We start from the raw sequence: 25,426 nt of genomic DNA on the forward strand, positions 1-25,426 counted from the left end.
CCCAGTCAGCAGCCACTGCTCTTCAGCTGCCCAGCTCTGAAGGCAGTGCTGCCGCCAACCGCAGCAGAGAAGTAAGGGTAGCAGTACCGTAACCCCCCTTACAATAACCTTGTGACCATGCCACAACCCCTTTTTGGGTCAGGATCCCTTCAATTACAACACCGTGAGATTTCAGATTTAAATAGCTGAAATCATGACACTTACCATTTTTGAAATCTTACGACCATGAAATGGACTGTGAATTTTGGTAGAGTTTAGAACAACACAGAATTTATTTTATGCCTGTTCATGTTTTGTTCTAAACCTTGATTCGGGGGGCAAGGTTCAACAGGTAGTAAGATATAGATAGGATATAGATAAGATACCTTGTCTTGCCTGGCATGCATTTGACCAAAAAATGGAAGTTGTATTATTCGGATTTATCATATCTAAGTTACATTGTTTTTTATTTATTTATTTATTTATTAAAACAACGTTATGATCTCAGAGGAGCAAGAGTAGGTATAATATGATGCAGGTGACTTGCTCATATTGTGGGAACTGGAAGAAAGGGTGGTTTGGTTGTCCAGGAGACTGTGTCCTATCCCAGCAGACTATGACCAATCTCAGTAATAAGTGTCTCTTCCTGGCTGGACTACAGCAATCAGCCCTTGAGGAAACTCTCGCTAGCACAAAATGCAGTAACGTGTCTCTTCAGCACTATGCACTAACATAAATACACTACGTCTGTCCCTACAGAACATAGCCAAAGTGAAGATCTTAGTCTTTATCTTCAAAGTGCTTAATGGCTTGGGCCTCGGATACCTAAAATAATCTAAAACTCCAGGATGAAGGAGTTTCCATGTGTCCAGCTTGGCTTCCTGGGGATAAAGGAGCTGTGCTGTCTGCCACAAGGGTGAAGCTTGTCAGTGTAGATGTAGATTTCTTGGGAGGCCCATGCAGAGGTGGGGAACAGACTACCAAATGGTCAAAGAACTGCTTTAAATCTTACCACTTTCCATTCCAAGTGTAGTGTGCCCTTTTCCGTATTGCCTTCTATAGTAAACACAAAGCACAGCAGACGTAAAACAGTTATGGGAACCTCCAACAAAACCTCTTGTAACACTCCCTCTAGACATAATGAGGGAGGGTGGGGGAACCACATGTGACAGATGCTAATTGAGTTGCCTAATGGGTTTCTGGAAGGCGCTCATACTATGGTGATAGGGCGGTAAGGAAATCTGAGCAGAATAAAGAATTTGGTCTTAACCATACTAATCATCATCAACCCTTTCCAAGAACAGTACGGAAATGGAGCAAGTTAAAACTACCACAACATTACTACTAAAGATACAGTTACTAATTTACAATCTCCTCTGAATAGGGCAGGTTTTAGAGATGAGCCCTATTGATCTTATTGTACTGCTAAATATTTCTTTAATGTCCTCATTCACGGCATTTCTAGTCCCTATCTCATTAACAAAACACTAGTCAAGGCTGCACCATTGAACATGGCACACTGCATCAATTTCTATATGCTTTCACCGGCTCGTGAGCCAAAGCTTCTTGTACATCTCCGATTACCTCCGCTATTACAAGGTGCCTGCCTGGGATTTTGAGGCTGCGTTCCTGTCCACCTCTGGTCTTCTGTCTGCTTCAACCCCTATCATCACCTGCCACTATGTCTGTGCTATGCAGACCTTAACCGTCTGAGGTGGTTGCTATGGTTACCAGCAATCTGCTTGTTCTGCATCTACAGGAACAGTAAATGGAAGTGTTTGCAACATCTAGGTAAAACGTTTGTTTGTTTATTTGGCACATCCCATCCTCATTGAAGTCACTTGTGCTCCTTTTGTTGACATTGCAAATTAGCTATATGGATTTGATGGGCTGATGTGGTATGGTGTACTCTTTATCCTGTTTTTGGAGCAATGGTTGAAATATTCTTTATTTTTCTTGCAGAGTTTCTTATTTCAAAGAGGATTGGACCCCTGTTGGGTAAAATATTGCTAGGATATAAAAATTTTAGTGCCAGTTGTGTGTCTTTTTGAAGAGATTCCCTTCAATTTGGGTGGCACCCCACTCTCCCCAGGCTAATTGGTGTCTGTATTCATTCTTGAATAGAATGGATGTGGCCAGAAAATGAGACGCATTAGCAATAATTTGTGGAGTGAGGGAGAATAAATTATTTACTCAGATATGAGTAAGTAGCTAGGTGCTCTGAATTTTTTTTCCTCAAGGAATTTAGTATAGTAACCCAGTGCTTGAACAACTATCCATTCAACTTTTTTTTTAACATCTCTCAGAAAAACTTAACTCAGCACTAGAAATGAAGTCATCTAAGATGACCTCCTTTAGAAAACCGATCAGGAATGGCCTAGAGTTCATAGTATACTGCCCCCACTTACTAGTGAACAGATCTGTGCTAGTGAATTGAGTGCTGCGATCAGGGCTCTTTACAAAGGTTAAATACTCTAAGATATGTGAAGCAATTACTAAATTCCCATGAAGTTAAAGGCACGTACCATGCTTGGCCTAAAAGGGCCTAAGTATCTAAAAGGAACATACACTTTCCTTAGAGAGGTGCTGAGCTCACTCATCTACCTTTTGGGGGGTCTTAGAAACGTACAGGAATGGTTTCTCAGTCTCTTTTTGTTTATGTAAATGTGCTAACTAAACTTCTGAAAATCTGGAAACAAGGTTTTTTAATTCTGGCTTTGAACACAACATTCAGCTATCTCCTTTTCTTTGTGTGTGTAACTTTAGAGATGTTGCCCCCTCAAGGAACACAGGAAAAGGTTGTATTTTAAATCATGTAAATATTGTATAATTCTGCTGCCCTTTCAGCATCCTGATCATTACCATGACTTTAAAATGTAAGAAGTGCCCTTGACTTCTGCTTCTGAGACTTTAAAGTGGACTTTCATTGTCTTTATTTAATCATCTTCCCATGCAGATGAAATCCCTATTTACTGATGGTCCACAGAAGAACTAGTTAAACTAGAGAGCTAATTTACTTCATCTTTTTTTTTCCCCTTTTTTCTCTCACTCTAGAGTATACAGGTCTTGCTCTTTGTGGTGGGGTGTGGCTGCCTTTTGACAAAGCAAGGAAAAGATGAGTCACTTATTTAAGTATATAATTGTACTTGTTATAAAACAACATCTGTAAGTAGTCATAGTTATAAGCTTTTTTTTTTTTTTTTTTTTGGTCTGCCTTTAGGTAGATAGCTTGAAATGTAAAGCTATTTCTGTTATAAGACAGTCAACCAAATTTTGTGCTGACTTGCATTGCATTTAACAGGGTGCAAGTCAGGGCAGAATCTGCTCCAGTCCTCTCATCTTGCCATATAAGCAGATGTAAATTCTGCAACTGAAACAAATATTTGAAACAAAAATAACCCTCTTTAAATGAAGAAAATGTTTATTGCATGACAGACTCCAGTTTTGAGGCACAAGTGAAGTGTCTTTAAATAGACTCGGTATCTGGGTAAGAAGACATTCTAATAGAAGTAAAATCTCACTTTCCAAATAGTGAATTGTTTCAGGTTTGCCCTGTGAATAATCTGATTCTGTACTCATTTATTGTTTGCAGATACAGGTGAATTTCCTGTTTGTAGTCTAGTAGTGCTCACTGTGTATTTGGTGCTTCTTGAAAAGATGCTGTCCCTGGACCCTGACCAGGAAACAAATCTCCAAACAATCTCACTGTACACTAGGGATAATCTCTTCATTTCCTACGCTCTCAAAGAATTGCTTTGCATAACTGAATAGCAGACTTCTCTTGAGTCTCCAAAGATGACAAAGCAGCAGAAGTATCAATCTATTCTTCTTGCAGACTTCCATCTTACTTACCTACCATGAGAGAGTACTTCTCTCTCATCTTCCCCTTCTTCTATCTCGCTTGCCACCCACCCACTGAGCTCGAGAAACTTCAGCTTGACACTACAAATTGAGTAGGTTAAACCATTACTATCCATCTGTCAGTTCAACTGCTAGTTGCATGGCCTAAAATGTTGGCAGTCTCACAACCCCAGTGTGACACAGAGTGGAATTACACAAGTGATTTTTCTACAGGTTATCAGCACTAGAGAAAGGGAGTGAAATTTAAAATCCTGTATCTGCTGCATGTACTGACTGTCACTTTATAAGCAATTATTTCAAAGGTTAAATAAACTTAACTATTAAAGAGAATAGTGTTCTTGGAACAAAGGAGCATGAGTCTGAGGACATATTGGGGTACAAATCTTCATTAAGGTGATTGTAGATCATAAATTGATTTAAATTCTGGTAACTGATAAAATCCTTTGTTTAAAAATCCATCATGCTATTCTAGGAACCTGTTCAATACAGTATCCAAACTATTTCCAGGGAACAGACAAAATGCCTTCTGTGTCTATGACCTGTCTGTTTTGTCTGTATGGTAGTTACCAGTAGTGGAGATAGTGTACTTAAACCTTGATGGAAGTCAGTGTTTTGTGTGTGGACTTCAGTTATTACATAATTGATAGCTTTGTTAATCCAGTGAAACACCCTTCTGGCTCCAGTACAAAACTGGCACACTAAATGTTTGCTATGATGTCTCTCTAATGTTTTCTTATCTCTTACTCTTATTCAGAAGGCTCTAATTTATAGGTGATTTTATTAGTCTATTATAGTGCAGTTTTTGTTCTGAAAATAAAAGGCATCTTGCATTTCTGAGTACATTGCTAATGTGAGGATTGTAAATTTAAATTTTGTGTGTGCCAGACTCCATAAATACAGAATTACAGCACAGTCAGTGCTGCATCGTGAAAATCCTCTTATCTGACTGTCTCAACAGTATTACGTTCTAGTAACTGTAAGCTTTTTGCATTTGATTTAAATGTTAATAGGGTAATTGTAATAGCATATAATATGCAAATCGGTTCAGCCTCATGTTCCTTTCCTGTTGCACTATAAGTTTCTATGTAGACTCTAAATGCCCGACTAAATTGTTTTTTGGTATTGGGGGTCTTCCCTAATGCACTTTCCTCACACACTTTACAATGGCACAAACATGAGACCTGAGGTCATCAAGGGATGTAGCTGTCTACACCTTTTATATGGGAGTGGAGTCCCACTGCAGTAAAAAAGAATTCGTTCCATCATAAAGGTCTACCTTGCACACGCACCTCTTTCTGTGGTTGGGGCCTTGATGGCCTCACTATGAACATCATAGGTTTGTTCTGTGGCTGGGATTACATGATGATCTTGAAAATGATGCACAAGTATCTTAAAAAAACTTAGTGATAAGTGAGGTACGGTAGTAGATTACTCTCTTTTCATAGAACTGGGTTGAGTTCTCTTAAGTAACTATAGACTCTGGTCTTGATTGGGACTCCATGGGAAACTTACCCACCAATATAGCTGTGAACCACTTCGCAACACTTGAAAATAGAAAGAATGATGACAAATCAAGGTCCTAACTTAATATTTAAAGACTTGGCTGAGAAATTAACAGGGGAAGGCAGACCATTTAAAGACTCAGATTTAGCACTGTGCTCCTTCACATTCTTTCCAGCATCTCTGTGAATTAGAGCCTGCTGACTGTAGGCTGAAGTTCTCAGCCCCAACACTACATCTGGTTGATTGTTCTGAAATCCAGTCCTCCAGGCTCTGGATGTCTGCTTGGTCTCACTTCCACAGCACAAATGGTCATTTAATCCTGTTATCTAAAATCATTATTTCATTTAAATCTCTGTGTTCCTCTGGAGGTGCAGTCTCTACAGATTCTACAGCATGTGACCAGAGTTGGGAATTGTTTTACATAGCATGGATGATCCTGGTTTCCCCAGATACTGCCAGGAGAGCACGGTATGGGTTGTAGGATGCCCTTGTAACAATTCTTGGGATCATTCTACTGGTATAATGATGCGGATTACTTCATCCTGTCATAGAAGGCTTGTGATGGTTCAGAACTTTATTATGCTTTCCAAGTATTAGTGTGTAAGTGTGAATTAAAGAGTACAACATGCATAAACATTAATATTGAAATGTTTCTGCTTTGTGTGAAGGATGAGAACGGGAAAACCACGTATCTGCACTGAAGTGGCTTTATCTAACAGAAGTAACAATTGAGAATAGGGTTAGCATGTTGTATTATTTTACCAGAAGATGAGATATTTGCTTAGATCAGGGGTGGCCAACCTGAGCCTGAGAAGGAGCAGAATTTACCAGTGTACATTGCCAAAGAGCCACAGTAATACGTCAGCAGCCCACATCAGCTCCCCAGCGCCTCGTGCCTCCCCCTCCTTCCCCACGCCTCCCAATCAGCTGTTTCATGGTGTGCAGGAGGCTTGGGGGGGGTGGAGGGGAGGAGCGAGGGTATTGCAGACTCAGGATGGGGGGACGGGAAGGGGTGGAGTGCGGGCAGAGCCAGAGGTTGAGCAGTGAGCACCCCCCAGCACATTGGAAAGTTGGTGCCTGTAGCTCCAGCCCCGGAGTCAGTGCCTATACAAGGAGCTGCATATTAACCTCTAAAGAGCCGCATGTGGTTGCGGAGCCACAGGTTGGCCACCGCTGGCTTAGAAGATACTACTTGGATTTGACAAATGGTTCCTGAGACTACCAGTGTTGTGGGGCTGGTTAAGAAATTCTGCATTTTTCCTCCTTATTTTCCTCGATCTGCTGTAGCTCAATGCCTCTACTGCTCATTTAGCAATTTCATGCTCTGATCCTTTCAGGCAACAATAGAAATACACCAAGTAGACTACAATTCCTTCACTTGTGTTTGTTACTGACCTCTTTAAAAACAGTGAAGTTGTTTGGACATTTGAGTAATTAAAACTATAGAATATCAAGCACTGCTAATGTTGTAATACAGTAGACTGAAGCTGAAACCTTGCTGTAACTGGATGGCAGCTCGCTCCTCATACTTACCCAATGATCTAGAGTTCTATTACTGTGAAAATACTACAATTTTCTCTAGATAGTTGTTAATAGGCTTTGAAAGTTAAGCAAATTGTTAGGTGCACCAAACCCTGCATTTATCTTTTTTTTATCTGAAACAGATTATTTTTAAAGACTCTTTGATAAGATGATTGTGGAATTTTTGCTAATCTTTTTAATATATGCCAGAGATGACAGTATGAGACATGCTGGATTTATTTCTCTGGTAACCGTGATGATGGCTCATAATCAGATGGCAAATTCTGGGCCTGATCATTCAAGTTGTGGAGAACCCTCTTTGCTCAATCCTGCAGAGCTGAATGTGCTCAGCACCTCACAGGAGGAACTATTCAGGGGCGGCTCTACCAATTTTGCCGCCCCAAGCAGGCACTGCCGAATTGCCGCTGCCCCCAGAAGAGCGGCGGAGCTGCCGCCGAATTGCCACCGTGGGACACAGAATGCCACCCCAGGCACCTGCTTCGAAAGCTGGTGCCTGGAGCTGGCCCTGGAACTATTGATTTGGATGTTTGAACTCTGAGCTTCTTGAGGAGATAGAACCGTTATAAGCCTCTGCCACCATTGCTCTTTTGCAGGAAAGACTCTTGCAGGACTAATATTTTAGTCACCACGCCCAAGTTAAAGTTTGCTTATTTTGAGAAGGTTGACTTGCTCTGTAATGTTGTAGTGCAAATACTCTTAATATTTGTTCGGCAGATGTGATCTTTCTCCATTAGACAGTTAATTTAAAGACAGGAAATTGATGTATTCAGATATCCACGTAATATTGCAAATGCTGCTAACTCAGATTAGCCTACTGTTTGGGCTAGGCCACCATTTTGTCACTGTTTAGCTAATATTTCATGTTTTGAGGAAGGCAAAAACAGACTTACCTTAAGTATACAGTATTGCATGAGAGTAGGAAGAATGTGTTCCTGAAACACTGTAGGAAATTGGCTTACATCTTGAAGCTTGAGACTTGGTCAATTTATCACTTGTTTTGCAGAGCTACAATGTTGTTAGACATAAATGAATCCAACCACAGTATTTGCATCCACAACTGCCTTCAGGTTGACTACATACTGTGCAATTGAGAGCTTCATTTTATTGGTTCTAAACTTAATGTTGTCTTGGTTTCACCTGTGAAGGGACAGGGTATAAAGGGAGGATGGATCAGTTTTTACTATGCCCTTATTTTCAACTACCTCAATCAAATCCTTTCTGACTTCCTTTTTCCCCTTGTCAAGCTAAATCCTAGTTTTGGAATATCTTATAATAGGAAATATAATATACATAAGAAATAAAAGCAACCTGATACACCAATAGATGCTTGTTTGCCTGCTTGCTTCCCTCTGGAAGAGCACTTTGCTTATAATTGTTTTAATATCAGATCTCTAGATGTGCTGGAATTCAATTTTTTCCCCCTCTTGCCTGCTCATTAAAGAATCTGAGGGACTAAAGGATCAAGGGCCTGAATCAAGATTACTGAAGGTCAGATTTGGAAATCAATGGGAGTTAAGCACCTAAATACCTCTTAAAAATCTGACCCAACCATCAACCAGTGGGATCAGGATTTGAAAAGGCATGCCCACTGACACTAGATATTAGTAATATTGCAGGTATATGGGTGGAGGCATAGAGTGGAGAGGGGATTAATAGCGGGTTATTGCGTCTTCCTTCAAAAGAGAAACAATATTTAGGACCAGTTCCTGGAAGCACTCCATAGTGAGGAGTAATTCCTCTGAAGTTCAGTGTCTGGGGCTCAAGGCTCCTAGCTCTGCTGTGCTGACTGCATTATATCAGTAGCACCTAATGGCTGCTGTGATTTCCCATGCTGACTGAACATCTTAGGGCTATTAAGGAAAATGTATGTGATAATCTTGTGGTTAGTATTCTCATGTTAAATGTGGAATATGCTTGCGTCTTGACGTTAGCTACAGAAGCATCTGCCAGTTACTTCCCAGGCAGAATACTTAATAAACAGCTGGCATCTAACTGTACATTCTGATTTTCAGAACCTAATTTATTCTGAGGGTTTCTGGAGCCAAACCATGTTCTGGCTCATGTGAGCCCTGATCAACATCCTGAATCTCATTTCTTCCTTTCCCTTGTTATACTTCAACAGTTATGCTAAAAAATCTTGAACCACAGAGGCTTTTAAGTGGAACTCTGTGAAATCTTATTTCTTTATTGACTTCATATTTAATAAACCCACAAAAGACATACAAGGAAATCCTGCACAAGCTTCAAAAACAAAAATGAGGTTTTTAATTCTGAACAAATCCAAGAAATACTTAATCTAATTTATGGTGCACCCAAGTTCTCCGCTTTCAGCATGTTGCAGATTCATTGCATTGATGAATAACCGAATTATAGATGTTTCTGGGAGAAGAGTTGGAGGCTTGCCTGCTGTGGGTGTGATGAGGCGTGCTTGGTAGCTGGGAAAGTCTGAGAGATGACTTGATCTTCTGGCATACAGGAAGTGGTTGAGGCTGTTGGTGGCAGAGAGGGAATGCAGCATCTCTTCCTCATGAGTGGGATCAGAAGTTACCTGGAGGGCAAATGAGGAGCGGAAAGTACTAGTTCTGTTTTTTGTTCATCTCTTCCCTCCTTCCCCTTGCAGTAAGCCACACCATTGCCCTCACATGCCAGTATTTATCACTGCATCCAACAGTGATAACTTAACATCAGAGGGAGGAGAATTGTGGGTACAAAAACAATTCAATTCTATAACTTCGGGGTGTCCTAAATTTGGCTCTGTGCTGAATATTATAGAAATACTAAGGTTTCATTTGGCAGAAAAGATAAGCTTTTGCCTGATAGACAAGCTTTTGTCTTATAGACAAGCTTTTGTCTTGGGTTTGCACTCTGTTGCAACCTGCTGCTATTGTGTTAACATTGCCTTGGAGAAAACTTTGTGCAATCAAATAGCAACAGTAAAAGTAGAAATTTACCCTCTCCATCTCGGTCATCTCAATGAGGTGAGAATTTCCAATTCTACTGGTCCATTTAAATGCCAATATTACACACACATCTTTTCTGTCTTTTAAAAACCAAAAGTCCCCTGTGTGATTAAACAAAAATACATTAATACAAATATATAAACAAAAAATACACTAAGAGACTATTTTTTGTTCTTATACAGTTAAGAACAATCAAACTGTGTAAAGACAAGGTTCTAAAAACAGTGTTAACTCTGCTCTTTTGTACACAGAGTAGTTTTTGTTCCTGTTTCCTGGCTAAATGTGTTTTGTTTTGTTCTAAAGCACGGTCAGTGCAAAGTTTTCAAAATGGTTGCGAATGTTAATTAACTAAACCTGAACGTTCTTGTGAGCTACCAATGTATTACCTCAGTTTTAGAGATGGAGAGACTAAGGGCAGGTCTAGACCTAAAAAAGCTGCATTGGTGCAGCCCTTTAGGGCTTGTCTACGCTGGCAATTTACAGCGCTGCAACCTTCTCGCTCAGGAGTGTGGAAAAAACACCCCCCTGAGTGCAGCAAGCTTTGGAGCTGTAAAGCGCCAGTGTAGACAGTGCACCAGTGCTGGAAGCCGTGCCCGTCGTGGAGGTGGTGTGGTGTGGTTTTTCGCTTTTTTTTCCTAAGAGCGCTGGGAGAGCTCTCTCCCAGCGCCCTGCCACAACCACACGTGCAATGTTAACGCGCTGCTCAGCAGCGCTTTAGCATTGCCAGTGTAGACTAGCCCTTAGTGAAGACGTGACCATGCTAACTGGAGAGCTTCTCCGTTTAGTCTAGTTAATCAGGTGGAAGTTAAGTTGTCAGGGGAAGCTCTGCTGTCAACATAGCACTGTCTGCACCAGGGGCTAGGTCAGTACAGCTGTGTTGTTCAGGGGGGTGGATTTTTCACACCCCTGAGCGATGTAGTTATACCCATGTAAGGGTATGTCTACACTACAAAATCAGGTCGAATTTATAGAAGTCGGTGTTTTAGAAATCGGTTTTATATATTCGAGTGTGTGTGTCCCCACAGAAAATGCTCTAAGTGCATTAAGTGCAGCAACTCGGCGGAGTGCTTCCACAGTACTGAGACTAGAGTCGACTTCCGGAGCGTTGCACTGTGGGTAGCTATCCCACAGTTCCCGCAGTCTCCGCTGCCCATTGGAATTCTGGGTTGAGATCCCAATGCTTGATGGGGCTAAAACATTGTCGCGGTGGTTCTGGGTACATATCGTCAGGCCCCCCTTCCCTCCGTGAAAGCAAGGGCAGACAATCGTTTTGCGCCTTTTTTCTTGAGTTACCTGTGCAGACGCCATACCACGGCAAGCATGGAGCCCGCTCAGGTAACAGTCACCCTATGTCTCCTGGGTGCTGGCAGACGTGGTACTGCATTGCTACACAGTAGCAGCAACCCATTGCCTTCTGGCAGCAGATGGTACAGTACGACTGGTAGCCGTCCTCATCATGTCCGAGGTGTTCCTGGCCACATCGGCCAGGAGCGCCTGAGCAGACATGGGCGCAGGGAATAAATTTGGAGTGACTCGACTAGGTCATTCTCTTTAGTCCTGCAGTCAGTCCTATTGAACCATCTTATGGTGAGCAGGCAGGCGATACGGATTGCTAGCAGTCCTATTGCATCATCTTCTGCCCGGCAGCCATGGGATGTGGATGGCATGCAGTCCTTCTGCACCGTCTGCTGCCAGCCAAAGATGTAAAAGATAGATGGAGTGGATCAAAACAAGAAACAGACCAGATTTGTTTTGTACTCATTTGCTTCCCCCCCCCACCTCCGCCCCTCTAGGGGACTCATTCCTCTAGGTCACACTGCAGTCACTCACAGAGAAGGTGCAGAAAGGTAAATCTAGCCATGTATCAATCAGAGGCCAGACTAACCTCATTGTTCCAATAAGAACAATAACTTAGGTGCACCATTTCTTATTGGAACCCTCCGTGAAGTCCTGCCTGAAATACTCCTTGATGTAAAGCCACCCCCTTTGTTGATTTTAGCTCCCTGAAGCCAACCCTGTAAGCCATGTCGTCAGTTGCCCCTCCCTCCGTCAGAGCAACGGCAGACAATCGTTCCGCGCCTTTTTTCTGTGCGGACGCCATACCAAGGCAAGCATGGAGGCCGCTCAGCTCACTTTGGCAATTAGGAGCACATTAAACACCACACGTATTATCCAGCAGTATATGCAGCACCAGAACCTGGCAAAGCGATACCGGGCGAGGAGGCGACGTCAGCGCAGTCACGTGAGTGATCAGGACATGGACACAGATTTCTCTGAAAGCATGGGCCCTGACAATGCATGCATCATGGTGCTAATGGGGCAGGTTCATGCTGTGGAACGCCGATTCTGGGCTCGGGAAACAAGCACAGACTGGTGGGACCGCATAGTGTTGCAGGTCTGGGACGATTCCCAGTGTCTGCAAAACTTTCACATGCGTAAGGGCACTTCCATGGAACTTTGTGACTTGCTTTCCCCTGCCCTGAAGCGCATGAATACCAAGATGAGAGCAGCCCTCACAGTTGAGAAGCGAGTGGCGATAGCCCTGTGGAAGCTTGCTACGCCAGACAGCTACCGGTCAGTTGGGAATCAATTTGGAGTGGGCAAATCTACCTTTGGAGCTGCTGTGATGCAAGTAGCCCACGCAATCAAAGATCTGCTGATATCAAGGGTAGTGACTCTGGGAAATGTGCAGGTCATAGTGGGTGGCTTTGCTGCAATGGGATTCCCTAACTGTGGTGGGGTCATAGATGGAACCCATATCCCTATCTTGGCACCGGAGCACCAAGCCGGCGAGTACATAAACCGCAAGGGGTACTTTTCGATAGTGCTGCAAGCTCTGGTGGATCACAAGGGACGTTTCACCAACATCAACGTGGGATGGCCGGGAAAGGTACATGACGCTTGCATCTTCAGGAACTCTGGTCTGTTTCAAAAGCTGCAGGAAGGGACTTTATTCCCAGACCAGAAAATAACTGTTGGGGACGTTGAAATGCCTATATGTATCCTTGGGGACCCAGCCTACCCCTTAATGTCATGGCTCATGAAGCCGTACACAGGCAGCCTGGACAGTAGTCAGGAGCTGTTCAACTACAGGCTGAGCAAGTGCAGAATGGTGGTAGAATGTGCATTTGGACGTTTAAAGGCACGCTGGCGCAGTTTACTGACTCGCTTAGACCTCAGCGAAACCAATATTCCCACTGTTATTACTGCTTGCTGTGTGCTCCACAATATCTGTGAGAGTAAGGGGGAGATGTTTATGGCAGGGTGGGAGGTTGAGGCAAATCGCCTGGCTGCTGGTTACGTGCAGCCAGACACCAGGGTGGTTAGAAGAGCACAGGAGGGCGCAGTGCGCATCAGAGAAGCTTTGAAAACCAGTTTCATGACTAGCCAGGCTACGGTGTGAAAGTTCTCTTTTTTTTCTCCTTGATGAAACCCCCCGCCCCTTGGTTCACTGTACTTCCCTGCAAACTAACCACCCTCCCCTCCTCCCTTTAATCATTTGCTTGCAGAGGCAATAAAGTCATTGTTGCTTCACATTCATGCATTCTTTATTCATTTATTACACAAATAGGGGGATGACTACCAAGGTAGCTGAGGAGGGAAGGAAAATGCCACACAGCACTTTAAAAGTTGACAACTTTAAAATTTATTGAACGCCAGCCAGCCTTTTTTTTTTTTTTGGGCAATCCTCTGTGGCGGAGTGGCTGGTTGGCCGGTGGCCCCCCCACCATGTTCTTGGGCGTCTGGGTGTGGAGGCTATGGAACTTGGGGAGGAGGGCGGTTGGTTACACAGGGGCTGTAGTGGCAGTCTGTGCTCCAGCTGCCTTTGCTGCAGCTCGACCATACACTAGAACATACTGGTTTGGTCCGCCAGCAGCCTCAGCATTGAATCCTGCCTCCTCTCATCACGCTGCCGCCACATTTGAGCTTCAGCCCTGTCTTCATCCCGCCACTTACTCTCTTCAGCCCGCCACCTCTCCTCCCGGTCATTTTGTGCTTTCCTGCACTCTGACATTTGCCTCCACGCTTTCGTCTGTGCTCTGTCAGTGTGGGAGGACAGCATGAGCTCAGAGAACATTTCATCACGAGTGCGTTTTTTTTCTTTCTAATCTTCACTAGCCTCTGGGAAGGAGAAGATCCTGTGATCATTGAAACACATGCAGCTGGTGGAGGAAAAAAAAGGGACAGCGGTATTTAAAAAGACACATTTTATAAAACAGTGGCTACACTCTTTCAGGGTAAACCTTTCTGTTAACATTACATATATAGCACATGTGCTTTCGTTACAAGGTCGCATTTTTGCCTCCCCCTACCGCGTGGCTACCCCCTCAACCCTCCCTCCTCCCCGTGGCTAACAGCGGGGAACATTTCTGTTCAGCCACAGGTAAGCAGCCCAGCAGGAACGGGCTCCTCTGAGTGTCCCCTGAAGAAAAGCACCCTATTTTAACCAGGTGACCATGAATGATATCTCACTCTCCTGAGGATAACACAGAGAGATAAAGAACGGATGTTGTTTGAACGCCAGCAAACATACACTGCAGTGCTTTGTTGTACAATGATTCCCAAGTACGTGTTACTGGCCTGGAGTGGTAAAGTGTCCTACCATGGAGGACGCAATAAGGCTGCCCTCCCCAGAAACCTTTTGGAAAGGCTTTGGGAGTACATCCAGGAGAGCCGCGAATGCCAGGGCAAAGTAATCCTTTCACATGCTTGCTTTTAAACCATGTATAGTATTTTAAAAGGTACGCTCACCGGAGGTCCCTTCTCCGCCTGCCGGGTCCAGGAAGCAGCCTTGGGTGGGTTCAGGGGGTACTGGCTCCAGGTCCAGGGTGAGAAACAGTTTCTGGCTGTCGGGAAAACCGGTTTCTCCGCTTGCTTGCTGTGAGCTATCTACAACCTCATCATCATCATCCCCCTCATCCTCATCCTCCATCCCCAAAACCTGCTTCCATGTTGCCTCCATCTCCATTGAAGGAGTCAAACAACACAGCTGGGGTAGTGGTGGCTGAACCCCCTAAAATGGCATGCAGCTCATCATAGAAGCGGCATGTTTGGGGCTCTGACCTGGAGTGGCCGTTCGCCTCTCTGGTTTTCTGGTAGGCTTGCCTCAGCTCCTTAAGTTTCATGCGGCACTGCTTCGGGTCCCTGTTATGGCCTCTGTCCTTCATGCCCTGGGAGATTTTGACAAAGGTTTTGGCATTTCGAAAACTGGAACGGAGTTCTGATAGCACGGATTCCTCTCCGCATACAGCGATCAGATCCCGTACCTCCCGTTCAGTCCATGCTGGAGCTCTTTTGCGATTTCTGGGACTCCATCATGGTCACCTGTTGATGAGCTCTGCATGGTCACCTGCAGCTTGCCATGCTGGCCAAACAGGAAATGAGATTAAAAAGTTTGTGGTTCTTTTCCTGTCTACCTGGCCAGTGCATCTGAGTTGAGAGTGCTGTCCAGAGCGGTCTCAATGGAGCACTCTGGGATAGCTCCCGGCAGCCAATACCGTCGAATTGTGTCCACAGTACCCCAAATTCGACCCGGCAAGGCCGATTTAAGCGCTAATCCACTTGTCAGGGGTGGAGTAAGGAAATCGATTTTAAGAGCCCTTTAAGTCGAAATAAAGGGCTTCATCGTGTGGATGGGTGCAGGTTTACATCGATTTAACGCTGCTAAATTTGACCTAAAGTCCTAGTGTAGACCAGGGCTAAGTTTGTAGTGTAGAGCTCGTCTTAGTCAAGTGACTTGCCCAAAATCATTCAGGTATTTCATGGTAGGTCCTGGTTACCAGATTCCTACTCACATTGTTCTGATTTAATTGCCACTCCACCCTTCCTCGCTATTATTTGTAAAGCATACTTCCTGAAACAAGGTGTCTCGTGTCTCCACTCTTTTATAGGGTGGATTACATATCAAGAGTGTCCTGTAGCTATCCTTCTCCTCCCTTTAAAACTATATAATAATCCTACGGGAACTACAGCAAGTACGTATATGAAAAAGAAACCTTGGGTATAGAGTGTCTTTTACCTTCTCTTAATGCAATTTCGTAGCAAGAAACAAGGAAGACTGTCAGCATTATGTAACCAGCTAGCTCTTCATAGGTCACTAGCAGTCCACAGCCCACAGTGTTTGAATTTCGGCAGTACACATCTTGTAATTTTGTAGAGAAAAGTTCCTGTTGTTGGAATCTTAAATCTAGCAAATCCCGATTTTAATATTCTAATGGGCGTTTGAATTTTTAAATATGTAGTAATTTTGTTGTTGGGAACGATATTCTAATATCTGAGATCGATATCAGTATGTTAGGCTCGAAGAAGCTTCCCCAGACGAGTGTATTCTGGAAAATCATTTAAACTCTATAATTAGCTGTTCAGAGGAAGTGCTCCTGCAAGCCTCCTGTATCAGTCTTGCTTTGTAAGAATGTTCGAGGTGCATATTGCTCTCTGTACAAGCTAGGGGGTTCTGTCTTCACTGCAGAGTGAACTCCAGTGATGTGCATTTAGATGTAAGCACCCCCTGTTTGACTTGATCATGTGTGAGCAGCCACACTGCAAAGCCATCCCTGAATTATTGTGACCGCACAATGGTGCTGCTGTCACCTGTGTGAAGTTCTGGACTTCTGGGGGCATAGCTCATGGTGCTTCATGCTGCAGTAAGCCGAGCTGCTCTGATTCTTGTGGGAGAACTTGTTCTTCTTTCTGGACACATGTGGCAAATTGTGGGAAGGCACTGGAGAGCTATAACCACTTGAATAGTTTAACCTGTGTCCTCACTGCAATGTAGGTGTGTTACCAGCTGGGCTGTAAAGAGCACTCCGGCTTTAGCCTGTACCCCAGGATGGGCCAGCTTGCCCAGATATAAAGCATCACCATCCTCAGCTGAGAGCATTTTGTGAGTGGATGAGAGCTGGGTTGGGGCAACACCTGAGAAAGAGCCAGAGTTACTCTTTTAGTGAAAAGAAGCCTAAAGGTGTTGGCATTTCCTCTTCAAATTTTCCTTTGGTGCCCATTATTAAAGAACAGTCATGCAAGAAAACTGATTATACCATGTAAAGCAGAGCAAAATTTCATGACATTGATCTGATGTGAAACTTCGGCTCAATAAGCGAGACTGTACATACTCATCGCACCTGAGTCAGGTTCCCAGACTGACTACACGTCTAACACTTACCAGCTATCAAGCTGTAGGTATGCAGCTCTTTTTCTGTGCAATATCTTGTAACTCTAGCTTTAATTTGCCTTCCTTAAGCATTTTCTTGTGTAATTCAACCCTCCGAAGTATTTGGTTGTATCACCGTACCTCCATGATCTGGGCACTCTTCTGATTATAACTAAAAAGCATTTCAGGATGCACACCTCCAAATCTGTATTTGCTATTAAATGTAGCTTGTGACCTTTCCAAAACTGAACAGGTGGTTGACATGATAAATGTATGAGGAACAGCATGTAAGGACATGGTGAGGCCGTTTAATTGCCTCCATGGTGGTTCTTGAATATAAGGCTATCAAAATAAGTTTCTGTAACTTCCAGAATAAAACGAGTTATTTATCTTTATTGAAATCTCAAGTGAATCTAATGCCTGGGTTTTTCTAATGAAATCAGTGATCATTAATCTTAGTGTTTTGAAGCTAACTTCACAAGTTTGGGTAGAATGCTTATTTTTGTCTTCAATATCACTCATCTAGAAAGTCTTTTTAGAATTTCCTAACTTATCTTTTTGTCAAACAATGGCACCAAAGGCATTAGGCCAGGATCCTCAAACTCCTTTGAAGGGCAGAGCACCCTCTAACAGAGCGTGTCTTGTGGACCATCTCACTTCCCATTTGCAATTGCGTCAGATCCTTCTGGCAGCTACCTAATATTCCTTTAGAGATGGGTGTTGTTATAATGCATTTTTAGCTCTCCTTTAATGTGACTTTAGCTGGTGGGAGTGAGGAGATGGTATCATCTTGCCACACATTACTCCACAGATCAGTTACAGAGCCTCTTTGCATTAGACCATTCACCAAGATATAGATTCAAATTATTGTTTATTTCCAGTTGAGATAAATCTCCACAGGCGTATGTTGTGCTGCACAGAGATGACCAAAAATAGGGTTACTATCAAAAGCTGCTTACAGTCTAAGGGTTCAAGCCTGCAAAAAACTTATTACTAAGTGCAGTGTTTCCTTGGGTGAGTGGTCTCATTGAATCCAGTAGGGCTAATTAAGGTAAGTAAACACCATCTGCACACACTTGTCAAGCAATAAGGGTCTAAGTGCAGTTTTACATAGTTCACATGGAGATGCCGCCAGACAAGAGGTTTACACAGATAAAGCTAATGGGTGGCTTGTCACACAGGGTCATGTTCATCTTTTAATGGAACATGTTGGCGCAGGTTACTGCTGGAGAGACTTGAAAAATCTATTTGCCTATGGTGAGCAGGCTGCTTTTCTTGGTGCGTGCCACCAACCTCCCCAGAATAGCTTTCTCTTTCTAATAGAAGAGAAGTGAAGTGTCTGACAGAAATGACAATTTAAACAATAAACATTCTAAACCAATAGCGTGCTGTCTCCAAGTCTGCAAATGGCTCCAGGGCCTGGGTGGTGCTGCCCAGAACTCTTGCAAGCTTCAGAAGAATGAAGGTTGATCATCTGGTCACTTCTCATCCTGGTGCTGCATAGGGGAAAGTGAGTTGCAGGATTTGGCACTGGAGAAAAGGACCCCAAAATGGAGGCCGGGGTTGGATGATGTAATGGAGATGCCTCTGCAGGTCAGACAGAAGGCTGAGGGAGGGTGGAGCAGCTTAAATCCATGTGTATGCTCCCTTGGTGCAGCCAGGAGGTGCAGATTAATAGATTTTCCTCTACCTGTCTCACTAGCACACTTGGGAAAGGCTCTGGTGGAGGTTTCAAGTTTAGATTCCTGCTAGCCAGAGGCTGATGTGAAATGTGGCGCTCCCAAGCAGTACCCAGAAGTAGCAGCTTGACGCAACCTCAGCACCTTCCATTTTCCTAGCAGATGTGAGTAAAGGCTGAGAGGTTTGCCTTCTCATTAGGGTATTGCCCCTGGATAGTAGCACCGCCTTCTGTATTATTGTCCTTGGGCTAGTAGGTTTCGTTCTCGAACTCTCTTGAGTACTGTACCTGGTAAAATGTTCAAGCCCAAGGGCAGTATAGATGTGGAGGGAGGAGGCTTTTTTCTTATCCTATTGAAAGTGTAGTGCAGTATAAATATATAGTGATTATGGAGAGACACAATGTAGAGGATGAAGCAGAGGACTAAAAGAATAGATGTATGGACAGAGAAAAGGAAGAAACTGATAACAATGCAGAAAAAAGGCCCTGTGGCCTTATAGGACAGAAGAATAAAAATTGGAGGAGGTGTAGGAAGACTTAAGACCAAGAGAGATGAACTAGGTTACATTTTTTAAAAAGCATATAGAACGGTGATTGTATGCAATAAACATTTGTACTTTTAAACTGCAGAAGGTGAGGCTCTGAGATTGTCGGTACAGGTATTGGAAGCCTAGTCCCCAGGCTCGTGTACGCTGAATATATATTTTAAATCCAGGTAGAAGATAGTGTGGGATTTGAATGTGGAGCGGGAGGTTGAGACTGTATATTTTGTAAGTGCATTGTCATTAAACTGCTAGAATAATTCCTCAGCGTTTCACGTCAATAGTTTATCCAATGGTATGGTCATGCAGCATCTGTAACGAATGCAGTTTCATCTAATCCTGGAGACTTCATGTCACTTGTCTGGTGAAGTTTAAACTTCATTTTCTCTAGTGAGTTCAGTGACTAAGATGGTTATCATCAAATGAAACTGATGACAGACAAATGAGTAGTAAACCAGCGAAAGGAACAGATTATGCCACCTTGTGATGACCTGCATGACACTTCAAGTGCTGTCGGCAAACAAAGCATAGAAGCTCTACTGAGTGAGCTAGAAAGAATGCTTTTGTACTGTGGAATCTGGCTCACTTTTGGAGGCTGCTACATGCAGAGCCCTCCCCTGTATGTTAAGGGCATGGAAGGAGTTTGTCTAGCATGGTGGATACAGGATAAACAGTGAAAGAGAAACTTAGGATCATAGAAAAATAGGGCTGGAAGAGGGCTTGAGAGGTCTACTCCATCCCCCTGTGCTGAGGCTGGGCTGGACCAAGCTTACCTAGACCATGTCCAGAGGTTGATTAAAGTCTCCTGGGGCCCTGGGCTGGAACAAGGGAGGAGGGGGCAGCGCTGTAATCATGGCCCCACCTCAGTCCTTCCGCCAGCAGTCCTGACCCTGTCTGCCCACAGTCCCGCCCCACTCAGCCCCATTCCACCCATGGCCCCACTTGCTCCTTTCCACCCCCTCATTCCTGCTGCAGCCCCAAGACTGGAGAATCTCTGTGATCCCGCTGTGGGAACTCCTTCAGCACCAGGGCCATGGCAGGGTGACATTTTTCTGGGGACCCCAGCCCCCACCACTGACTATGTCTGACAGGTGTTTGTTTAGCCCATTCTTAAACTGCCACTTCTCACTTTGCTCTTATAGTTTGGCATCTCTCTCTGATTTATTGTTGATAAAATACTAATGTTTCTTTAGTGTTTGAACATGTCAAAACTATTCACTGTAACTTTTCATTTGAAACTGGGTAGTCTATTAATATTACTCTGGGTCTAAAGGGATTTTAAAACCCATCTGCCACTTTGATTATGCTGACTCTCTTCTTCCCATAGAAGTTTTCCATTGGTAAAAAGAAGGTATTTTAAAAATGTGATCCCTCACAGATATTAAGTAATGGCACTCCAGCATAATTAAAATGACTAGAAAATGAAGTATGGTAAGGGCATTAGAGAAATCTGGGAGGGACCAGTGGGAAAGGAGCAACTGTACACAATTTAGTGTAACATTTTCATGGTGTCACAACTGAATCATTTTTAGGGGGGAAAAGCAGTTGTTGGATCTTCTCTAGCACTGCGTCACGATGATAGAAGGAAGCTCCATAATTGTGAAGACCTCCTAGGCTGGTATTAGGCAGTGCTTAAAGCCTGAGCAAGAAAGGATTTAATGTTTGTAGGCAGGAAACCTTTTCCAGACTCAGGCCAGCAGATGAGTTTGCCAAACCATTTCAAATGGAAGGCCTGGAGGCTTTTGCTTTATCTGGTGCCAGTTTGGATTGCCATCAAAACACGACAGACATGTTTTGGGGAACTAAATAACCTTGGTTGCCTCAATCCAGGATAAAGAGCTAAAACACAGGAGGAAAGAATATCTTAGCATGAATGTCAGAGAACTTTATCAGAATTAACGGCTACATTTTCCTAAAAGTAGGAAACTTTTAAAAACTTCTACTTTGCATCAGATTTCAGTTTCATAAGCCTCTCTCGACACCTCCCAAATGCAGAACTCATGTTGGATATCTTGAACTCAGACCTACAAAGAGAGGAACTAGTTTTCTTTCTATTGTAATATAAGGGCCTAAATTGCAACTTTGTCCTGTAAATGGACACAAGGGATCCAAACCCAAGCACAGTATGTAACACTTTCCTGGGTGGATCATACCCCCATTTCTGTTAGAGATCTCAGATGGGGCTGCCTTTTTTACATTTTGGCTACTCTTGCATAGCTTGCCATGTCAATAAAATCTCATTGAACTGAACTGAAATCTTACTAATATTTCCTTCTTGGCTTAGCAGTACAATGTCCACTTTTAAAATACTTAACAACAACAACAACAAAAAACCCAACAAAACACAAATGTTAGTAATAAATCAGAAACCTCAATATAAAATTGCTTTTCAGACTAGATTTGTAATTCTCTGGTTCTAAGGTTTTGTTTTATATAGAGTGAGTGTTTGATGCCCCCTGTTGGTCATGGTTCCAGGTTGTTAGAGACATTAATGTGATTAAATGTGTTAAATTGCTTTAATTATATTGCTGTTAAAATGTGTTAAAATCTAAGCAACAGGAATAAGACAGGAAAGACTCAGCTGTCTCCTCTCCTTTATCTCTCAGGGGTCCCAGCTTAGCCCTTGTCCCTCTCCAACTGTGTGTGTGTGTGTGTATGCGCGCACTGACGCATGTTTTCTTTACTATTCCCTCTCCACTATGGATCATCAGCAGGGATTGAACCCACAAATTTGAGATCCCCAGCATAGACCTGTTCCACTTCTGTCAGAATCCCTGGATTCTCTTCCCGGCTCTGTGAGCACATTTTTTTGATGTAGTGCCTAGAGGCAGCATAGCCAAATGTAAGGACGCCCTGTTTAGGTCACTTGTTGGCACTGAGTCTGGGGCTTGTGGATATAAAATTATGAGCCTCTAATTCTGGGGAAGTTGCAGACTCAGAAACCTCAATATGTGGTCTCACCACTGAAAGTGACACAGACCCCCAGGGCAAACACTGCATAATATAGCTGCTTTAGCACATCATTAGGCTTGCTCCATCTGAAAGCAGGGTGGCAAAATGGCTGAGACTTTGATATATTAGAGACCTGAGTCCTAACTCTTGCTCACATGACCTTCTGTAAGCTCTCAGTTGTTTTTCCTACAAAATGGTGAATAATACTGACTTCCCCTGAGGGAGGTATGAAGCATTTTCCATGGATACAGATGCTTTTATTTGCTGGGGGAGGGGAACGGCCTAGCTATCCTTATAGAAATTGCCAAGTCTCTTGTCCTAGCATTGTAAAAATACCAGTCTCCTCTGTCTCTTGATGTGTGGTTTTAAAATGGCTCTGTGGAGCTGTAAGGTTGCACATAGGTCATGTTTTTTACAATCTCAATTGGTACTAGGGTTGTCATAACAGTGCTGTGTTCCAAAATGGCATAGGGAAGGGAAGTTGAGTGTAATGGTAGCATACTTTTTTCTCCATGAAAACACTAAAGTAGAAACTTGTATCACCTGTAGGCCTGTAAAGAGAAACCTGCTGTCATTGAGATTGGCAAGGGAGAGGAAGGTGTTTGTCAAAATGCTGAAACAGATCAGGGGAGTGAGGAGTACAGAAGATGTACCACAGCTCAGAAAGCATCTCGAAATGGAGCCCTAACCTTATGTAGAATGCTTCTAAGTTAGTGGGTTGCTTAGAAGAGGATGCATTGGCTGGAGCAGATGCATCTTGGCACAACAAAACTAGGTGTAGCAGTGTTTTGAGTTGGAATTTTGCATTCACATGAAGAGACTTGTGCACTTTCAACCAGGCTCAAATTTCACTGTTTTAAAACAGTTGATTCCTGCCTTAACTCACATTGTGACGTGAGGATCAAAGTACTATATGGAGTGAGGTACAGTGTAGGGTTTCTGGGTTTAACCGTTACACTTTTTTTGTGTCTGATGGAAAACAAAATATTTTCAAACTTGTTCTTAAACTTTTTTGTAGCTAAGATTTTTGCCCTGTCCAGCCCTCCTCTTTGTAATAACAAAACTGTCTGACTTTACTCCTAGTTCCAAATGACTTTCATCCAAATACTATGGTTCATTGTGTTTCTGATACAAAATGGTTGACTTCAGAAGTCAGCTATTTCTTGGCTTGCTGCAGATTACTATGCTCCATTCTCACATGCTTGTGACTTCAAATGAGTTTGAGCCTATGCTGGGATAGATACTGAAGTTGCTCAGTGAAATTCAGGATTAGAGCTTCAAAAAAGCAGCCCCTTTAATATTTTTTATGCTATCATTTCTGGAATGGTAGTTGGTATTGAGCTTGGTAAGATTTCTAAGCTAACAAATATCAGAACTCGTGGAGTTATTTGATGATTTAATAGAGTTTATTGTCCATCTGCTCTGTCTAGTTTGCCACATGGCAGAGTATAATTAAGCCAGAATACTGACTGAACAGTGCACTAGCAAAACAACTTGCTCTTGTACATTATAGTGTATTAAGTTTGTTGATACTCATAAAATGTTTAACTGGTCTGAGTTCCATCCAGTCCCCCCAACTCATGTGCTCAAACTACGGTGGTGAGTGCAGTATAGGTGGATAGAAAAGGGTTGTCTGAATGCTAACTGGAGTCCCTGTTCTTTTTCCTTGTACTTCTGTTAGTTGTTTTCTCAACAGATGGGCAGCAGAGCCAATTACAGTTGCCTCTCTTGACATCCCCTGCTGCTACTGCAAGAGTTTGAAATGCAATGCTGTATGCAGATTAGACACTTCAGTCCCTCTTTATTTTGTACACTCATACTGGGCCAAAGCTCCAAATAGCTGGCTCTGCCCTTCTCAAACATTCTTTATTTCCATGTGTTCTAAATGAATTTTCTTTCAGTCTCTGATTGTGGAACCGTAAGTCAGTGTCTGTCTGTCTCTTCCCTCCCCCCCCCCCCGAACCCCCCATATTTTTATTTAAAAAAAGAAAAAAGGCCCTATATCATCCATAACTGTTAATTCCCCCTGAACTGTCCAGAATTGTCACTGGAAACATCAACATACACTTTCCTTTGGCCAATGATAAGTTTCCAGCAGTATAACTAAGGATTTTTAGTTGCAACCCTCGACTCTTCTATCAGTCCCTTGACAAGTCAAAACTAGGGGAAAAACATGTGGTGGTCTTTTACATATTTTTAATTCAGTGCCCTTTTAAAAATGTTAGCACTTCTTATAGACCGTTTTCAGGATGTTTAAAGACCTGGTAGCTTGTCATGGTCAGCCCGAAGGGGGTTGGGAGGAAAAAGGTGACAGCAATAAGATTCATGTGGCTGCTTCATTCTTAAGGGATATAAAATTTGACTTGGGTTCATAAGCCCCTGAAGTATTTTGAGAGGAGGGTTGGTTGAGTCACGGTGTGTGGACTCAGGAAGGAGGTTCGACATATTTGGTCATGTGAAGGAACTTATGAAGACAGATGTCAGATAAGGGACTGCACATCTGAGCAATATTTGACGTTTTGCCCCAGGTTCCCTTGATTAATATACCTCTCTCTCCTGTGGGTTGGCTGGAAACAAAGTTGGATTGTCTTTGCTTTCTCTCCTAAGGTTCTGTCTTGATCAAGTTGGGAGCTGAGTATTTAATTAGTCCTCACATCTTATTCCTTATGGGGGTGGTGGTTTCTCTTCCCCTGCCCCTTGTGGGGAAAGTTGGAGAGCCAGAGGCAACTGCAGGAGAAGGAAAATAATAATCAGGCACATGACTGCAGCACAACGATAAATTCAGCCATAGAACACTGAAGTCCATGACTATCTGTGTGGGGAAGGGAAAATGTCCAGTTTTGAAGCTGTGGAGTCCACAAGAACTTGATTGAGATGAGCAGGGCTAATCATATCTTAAAATGAACTGTTCCAGGCTCTCTGCAGACTCGGGCAGGTGACATTGCATCTGTTTGGCTCACATTTTCAAGGTTATCTTCCGAACCATCAAGCTAGAAACATCATTCTGATTCTTTTAGAGCAGGAAAGCTGAGAATCTGAAGCATAATTCTGTGGCAATGAGCAAGTTCCTCAGCCACAGAATTAGACTTGCAACCTGGCCTGGGCCTGAATACAAGAGTCAGGTTGGGTTGGATCTGATTTGTGTCCATTTATTCTTTTACGTAGAGACTGTCCAGTTTGACCAGTGTACATGGCAGAGGGGCATTGCTGGCACATGATGGCATATATCACATTGGTAGATGTGCAGGTGAACGAGCCT

At 43.2% G+C, this 25,426-nt stretch overlaps 1 protein-coding gene and 1 long non-coding RNA gene across 3 annotated transcripts in view; one reads left to right on the forward strand and one right to left on the reverse strand.

Annotated features, from left to right (window-relative positions):
• The window catches only part of PPP1R14C (protein phosphatase 1 regulatory inhibitor subunit 14C), a 77,466-nt gene that overhangs the window by 12,677 nt on the left and 39,363 nt on the right, over positions 1-25,426 (forward strand). The gene's annotated exons all lie outside the window — the stretch shown is intronic.
• LOC142071580 (uncharacterized) overlaps positions 9,018-25,426 on the reverse strand; it is a 179,103-nt gene continuing 162,694 nt past the window's right edge. Inside the window, exon 3 of the long non-coding RNA XR_012667697.1 lies at positions 9,018-9,433. This is a non-coding gene — a long non-coding RNA (uncharacterized LOC142071580). The remainder of the gene's footprint in view (positions 9,434-25,426) is intronic.

Source organism: Caretta caretta, chromosome 3 (genome assembly GCF_965140235.1).
Source record: "Caretta caretta isolate rCarCar2 chromosome 3, rCarCar1.hap1, whole genome shotgun sequence".
NCBI lineage: Eukaryota > Metazoa > Chordata > Testudines > Cheloniidae > Caretta > Caretta caretta.